Source organism: Ovis canadensis, chromosome 11 (genome assembly GCF_042477335.2).
Source record: "Ovis canadensis isolate MfBH-ARS-UI-01 breed Bighorn chromosome 11, ARS-UI_OviCan_v2, whole genome shotgun sequence".
Lineage (NCBI taxonomy): Eukaryota > Metazoa > Chordata > Mammalia > Artiodactyla > Bovidae > Ovis > Ovis canadensis.
This window is the reverse complement of record NC_091255.1, coordinates 52008634-52015016: the sequence shown is the minus strand read 5'-3', so window position 1 is coordinate 52015016 and position 6383 is coordinate 52008634.

Sequence of the window (6383 nt, the reverse complement as noted above, 5' to 3'; positions counted from 1 at the left end):
CACATCAAGGAGGCTCCAGCAGAATTCATCCCTTTGCATCATGGTATTAAAAAGTCACTTTCCTATTACCACTTCTTAGTTCTGTATTCAAGGAAGAGGAACTGCCCACAGAATCTTTTGTGGGGAGGGGGGATTCTTGAAAGGAGAAAATACAGCCTCCTGCTTTGGTTGGGTCCTTTCAAGGTACTTCCAGACAGAGGGACAGATGCAGAGGGCATCTATCATGCTGGTTTTGTGCTAACCCAGCCTCCTCATTTAATAGCATCATGACCGTAGGCAAGTGGACTTAACCTTTGTGCCCCAATTTCCTCATTTATAGAACAGAATATGAAACAGACTCAGTACAATTTAACACACATCCAGTGTTGTTACCTCTGTGCAGAGCATGGCCAGAGCTGTGAGAGCAAATCTGTAAGGGCCAGGAAAAGAACAGGTCTGCCCTGGTTGAGGAATCAGGAAAATTTCTTCGATAAAGTAGAATTTGGGCCCAGCTTTCAAGAACATGTAAGATTGTAAAATTCTGATGGGGAAACATCAGTTCAGGTGGAAGAAATAGCAGATGTCAAGGACTGGAGGTAAGAGAGGGGAGAGCCCTTTTGCACCGCAAAATAAGTCCTGATCATCTGACAGTCTCTAAATCTCTTTCTTCCCGATGCTTCCTGACAGCTGTGTGTTTGAACATAGAAAGATCAGAGAAGTTTCTTTCATTGACAGGCTGGTCTTACGAGTTGGGTGAGGGTAGCAGCCCCTCCATCCTGAGGCTTTCTCACCCAGGCTGACATCTGCATGAGACTTCACAGTACTGTATAAAGACGCTAATGTCCAGTCCTGCCCTGGAAAAGTCCAAACCGGGGACTGAAGGGAGGAAGCCATTTCCTAGGAGAGCCATGGATCTAAGTCTCCACTCTTCTGCTCACTGTTTGTGTGAACTTAAACAAGTGGCTTCACAGCTCTGGTTTCCATGTCTGTAAAATGCGGATGGTAAGAATTGTGCCCAGTATCCATTCCCCAGCATCCCAGTGTGCCCTCACACTCTTTGTATTGTCTTGAGAAGTAGGAGACCCAGGTGCCTGCCGTTTGGGAACTTCCTCTTTCTGCCTCCCATCCTGTAGAGCCAAGGGGCCTCTACAGCTTAACTGGGGTCTTGAATGGGAGCCCAGGGATGGGGGAGACAACCAGAGATTTTTGGTTCCTCTAGGGCACTCAGGAGAATGTAATGAGCAATTCCAGGTCCTGAGGCGCATGACACTCACTGGGTCTGACTACTCAGAGCCTCTTCTCTAACTTTCCTCTCCATTCTATGAACTCCCTTTTGCCCTTCCAATAAGTTTCTAGTTGGCTTAAGTTCACTGGATCCCAGGTCAATGACTTTCAGTCAAACAGTCCTCCTAACACAGCACTTTTATCCAACTCATAGATTTTTTGTAGAGATTAAAGATGAATGCACATGGCTGGCACATCACAAGGGGACCATACATGGTTGTTGTCACCATGCTATTCTCAGTTAATCTCCATAATAACCCATGCATGAGGCAGGGGAGAGATACCCATTAGACAGATGAAGAAACAGAGGCTCAAAGAGATGAAGTGGCTATCCTGAGTTTCCTCCCTAAAAGGTAGAGCAGGGACTCAATGCCAGAGTGTCTGATTGCAATGTCGCTATGCCATACACTGTCCTCCACTGCCCCTGGGCTCCTTCTGTGCTGGTATACCTCACCAAAGTATCGATATTACCCATCAACTAAAACTACATTGCTTTCCAGGATGCCTACTGCAGCTCAGGTATTGGCCCTGCAGAGCTTGGCAGGCTCCTAGAACATTGCTCTGGTTGGGGGGTGGGGGGGGTGCGGCGGCCAAGCCCTCCACGTGAGTGTCCTGCAGCCCGGGGCTTGTCCCTGCTGTCTCAGGTAAAACTTTGGAAACCTCAACCCTTAATTACCGCCTGGCATAGGGCACCCAGTGGTTTCCGGGTGGCTTGTATTGACTCGCGCAGTCTTCATTGGACATGGGTCTGGGCTAAATTTAAACCCTGTCACAGACAATTTAACAGTTTTCTGTGGGGGGGTAATTTAATGGTAAACCATAATTACCGATACAACTGATACCTTAATTCCCAAAACAATCTGTGGAGGTGTGTGGAATTCAAATCAGTCCAATTAGAATTTCATCTTCTCATAATAAAATACAGCATAATTGCTAATTGCCCCCTGGCTCACCATATTTTAAGGCAGAAATTTGGGGTTGTTTTTTAATATGGCTTTTATTTTAAAGTGTTTGTTTTCAATTTTGGACCATTGCCCATGAGAGGAAAAAGATCCAGGTCGCTGTACTCTGTACTCCAGGACTTCTGTGGGGCCTCGGTGCTTATTCCTCTGGTAAGAGAAGAGGCCTAGGAGAGAGCCAGGTACACACAGGGCTCCACAGATATCAGAGGTCCAGGTCTTAGCAAGGCTGAGGGAACCTCTGTTGATATAAGTCACTTGAGTTTTAGGGCACTTTTGAGCTGACAAAGCAACCTGATGAGCACTAGAGTCAGACATGCAGAGGTTCAAAGCCAGACCATAGGATGTGGGGCAAGTTATTTACCCTCTGAGTGACTCAGGTTCAAGATCTGTAAAATTGGTATAATTGACCTTCCTTATGGAGTCGTTGTGAAGACTGACATGGTATCTGGCACGTAGTAAACCTTCCAGAACTGGTAGCTGTATTATTATAAATTCATTCATTTGTCCACTCAACACATACATGCTGAGCTCTGTAGGTGCCAGGCATGGTTTAGGTGCTGATATAGGATATAACAGGTCTTCCCAGGTGGTGCAGTGGTAAAGAATCCACCTGCCTATGCTGGAGATGCAAGAGATTTGGGTTCGATCCCTAGAACAGGAAGATTCCCCTGGAATAGGAAATGGCAACCTGCTCCAGTATTCTTGCCTGTAAAAGCCCATGGACAGAGGAGCCTGGCAGGCTACAGTTCATGGAGTTGCAGGGAGTCAGACACAACTGAGCACACAAACACAAACACACAGGATATAACAATGAAAATACCAGGTCACACTGCTGCCCTTGTGTAACATCCACTGTAGTGAGACGACAGCTGGTGGGGAGCAAATAAAGATAACACAATCTGACCCCTGCAAGAATGATGACTTGGGTTCACACAGTGTAGTCAGGGAAAACCTCACTGAGGAGGTGGTATCTGAGGTTATCAACCCTCCCTAGAAAGCTGAGTTTACAGATTAGGAAATGGAGGCTTAGAGGTGAAACCCTGGGTGGCTTGGATATCCCCCCAAATTTAGGAAAGATGAGATGGGAGGAGCAATTTCTTAGTGAAAAGGAACTAGGTAGTCAGACTGCAAAGGCCACGGAGAGGTGGTGAGGACCCGAGGTGCTAAAATCTCAGCTGGAAGGTGTCCTCATGATCACCTGGAGGTCACTGAGGAGGAAAAAGTGCTCAGGCAGTGGAGTCTGAAAGATCTGGCTTCAGATCCTGGCCCTCACCGCCCAACTAGCTGTGTGGCCTGTGACCACTGCTTCATCTCTGCCAGGCAGCATCCATTCCCCTATAAACTGAGAACAAGAAGGCTGCGTCACAAGGTAACTGCAAGGGCTTGTGTGGGATCATGCATGTCGAGAACAGGGTACATACTGGACGCTTAAGAAGTTCCAAGTCTGTTCCCGTATTTTTTTAAAAAATTGTTTATTTACTTCTTGCTGAGCTGGGTTTGTGTTGCTGCTCGTGGGTTTTCTCTAGTTGCAGCGAGTGGGGCTACTCTTTGTTGCTGTGCGTGGGATTCTCATTGCTGTGGCTTCTCTTGTCATGGAGTGCGGGCTGTAGAACACAGCTCCAGCAGTTGCGGCACCCATGTCATGTGGAATCTTCCTGGACCAGGCAGCAAACCCGTGTCTCCTGCATTGACAGGTGGATTCTTATCCACTATATCACCAGGAAAGTCCCTGTCCCCCTACTTTTAAAAACTTAGGCCCAGAGAGGGGAAGTGACTTGCCCAAGATCACACAGCAAGTTGTGGCAGAGAGTAGGCAGGTTTTGGCCTGGTGTTCTTCTCACCTTTCCTGACAGCCTAGAGGCAGCTTCTCAGTGGCCCAGGAGGGGGTCTTTACAGGGCAATTGCTGACAGGCAGAAGGTCAGAGAGAGTTTCAAGGATGGGAGAATGAGGATTTAGCTAAGAGGCAGCCCAATCTGACATGTATCAGAGTTAGTACAAAATAAGCGGCCCTGATTTTGAATTCGGGCATTTGCTGGGTGTGTCAGAGACACCGAGGAAGTGCAGCGCCATCTTCTGGGTTTGGAGGAGGTTGGAGGGATGCGGGGGGGTGGGGGGGGACTGGTCTGGAATGGAGACATAATACTCCAGGACGACCCCCTTCTGCTGAGAAGCCCTCTGGCATTCCCAGACGGGCTCTCCCCTCCCCGAATGACAAACCCACTTCCCAGCTGAGATGCAAGGGGCCTCCAAGATTAAAAACCTGGTCACCCACTGGTTGTGGGGCAAGTGGCTCCTATTACGAGAGGGCTCCAGGGGCCTGGGAACCCAGCAGGGTTTGGGCAGGCGCCTGCTGACACTGTCTTATCCGGGGCCAGGGCCATTCACTGCCCACATGGAGGTGGGGGCCTGGGGGATCCACCTTAGCTCCCTGTACCTTGGCAGTAATTACCACTCAGGCTGGCCACTGCCAAGATCACCCCATGGATGGGAATCGGGGTCCAGGCGGAATAGGGCTTGGCCTACTGCTTGGGGGCTCCCCTTCCCACAGCTGGGGCCTGGGAGAGGGGGGTGGGGGACCAATTCAGACTTCCAGCAGTCCATGGGAGAAGCAGTGAGATTGAAGGACACGGTCCCTAGAGACAGGGGCTGAGAGGCTGGGAAGACTCTTGGGGTTTCAGACAAAATTTTAGCCAAGGGACCCCCTCATCTCATGCTCCCATGGCCTCAGAGACTTTTATGAATATAATTTTTAGACTCCCAGGTTCCCTCCTAACTTCTGTAATGGCAGATGTAAATGACACACTGAACAAGCCCAATTCCTAGTATCATCAAAACACGACTTGATTTTTGTCCCTCATTTTCCTTTCAATTTTCTCTCATGAGAGAATCTCCCTTCTTTCTGAATGAAAACCCTGCAGGTCCATGATTTTTCTGTCCACTCTTAGGTAAGAGAGAATTCTAAGGTCACTTTAAGTCACAAACATAATCTCAGTTCACATGCTGGAATTTCTGGGTTCTGTGCAATATTACTGTAGCAGGAATGGCCCCTTGGAGTAATGTTAACTAAAATAAGACAGTGTCTACATTTGTTTTCTGACACATTCTCACATACTCACTCATTCTGCAAACTCTGATCCAGGGTCCATATGTGGTTGGCACTGGCTGGGAATGCTGGAATTCTGGAATTTCTGGAATGCTCCAGAAACACAGAAGACAGCCTCAACTGGCTGTTCAAAGACCTGTGCTCAGTCACGCATCCCACAATGACCAGAAGTTCAAAAACACCCAGAGTAAGGGAACCCCAACTCTATTGGTTGAGGCAACAATCAGGAAGCAGAGTGCCCTATAGTTCAGAGAATACTTCAAAAGACCACATCTCTTTTAACTTTTGGCACTACCCATTTTGCTTATGGGAAAACTGAGCCTCAGAGAGATTAACTATCATGCATAATAACACTCTGTTCATAAATTGCAAAGTTTAAACTCGAACCAAAGTCTTCTAGCCCCAATTTTGGACTCTCTCTGCCTCACCACCAGCCTCTGGAATATTTAGGGCCATGATCTGACTCTCTCTTTTGTTACCTGTGTGGCAGAAGAGCAAGGCAGCGCACTGCGGTCTGAGAACTAACCGAGGAAGAAGGGCAGGTGCGCTAAATCCTTCTCCACCATCAGCAGAAAGCAAGCAGGGCTCAGACTGTCACTGTAACCAGGGAAGCCAGAAGGTGAAACTCTGAGAAACCACGTAAGCCCTTCAGTGCCATGATAGTTTTGGTGAAAGGAAGAGTGTAGGGAAAAACTAAGATTTGGAATAGTTCAAAAGAGTGAAAACTGTTTGGAGGTTGAAACGGATGGTGGCTGTGGGAGTTCTTGGGTCACGTTCAGTCTCCCAGACCCCCCATCTTTAGGAGAGGTTTTCTTTTCCTAAGAGTTCAGAGAGAAGTCCCAGAATAGATCCTCATTGGCTCTGGCAGGTCATGTGTCCCTCCCTACACCAGCCACTATGGCTGGGGGATTCTGTGACCTGATTGGCCAAGCCCGGTCACGTGATTGGTCTATGGCATAGCAAAGCAGGGTCAGCTTCCTTTAAACTCCCTGTAAGGGAGGGAAAAGGCTATTACCAGAAAGGGGAAAGAAGAAATAGGGAATTCAATAGGAAA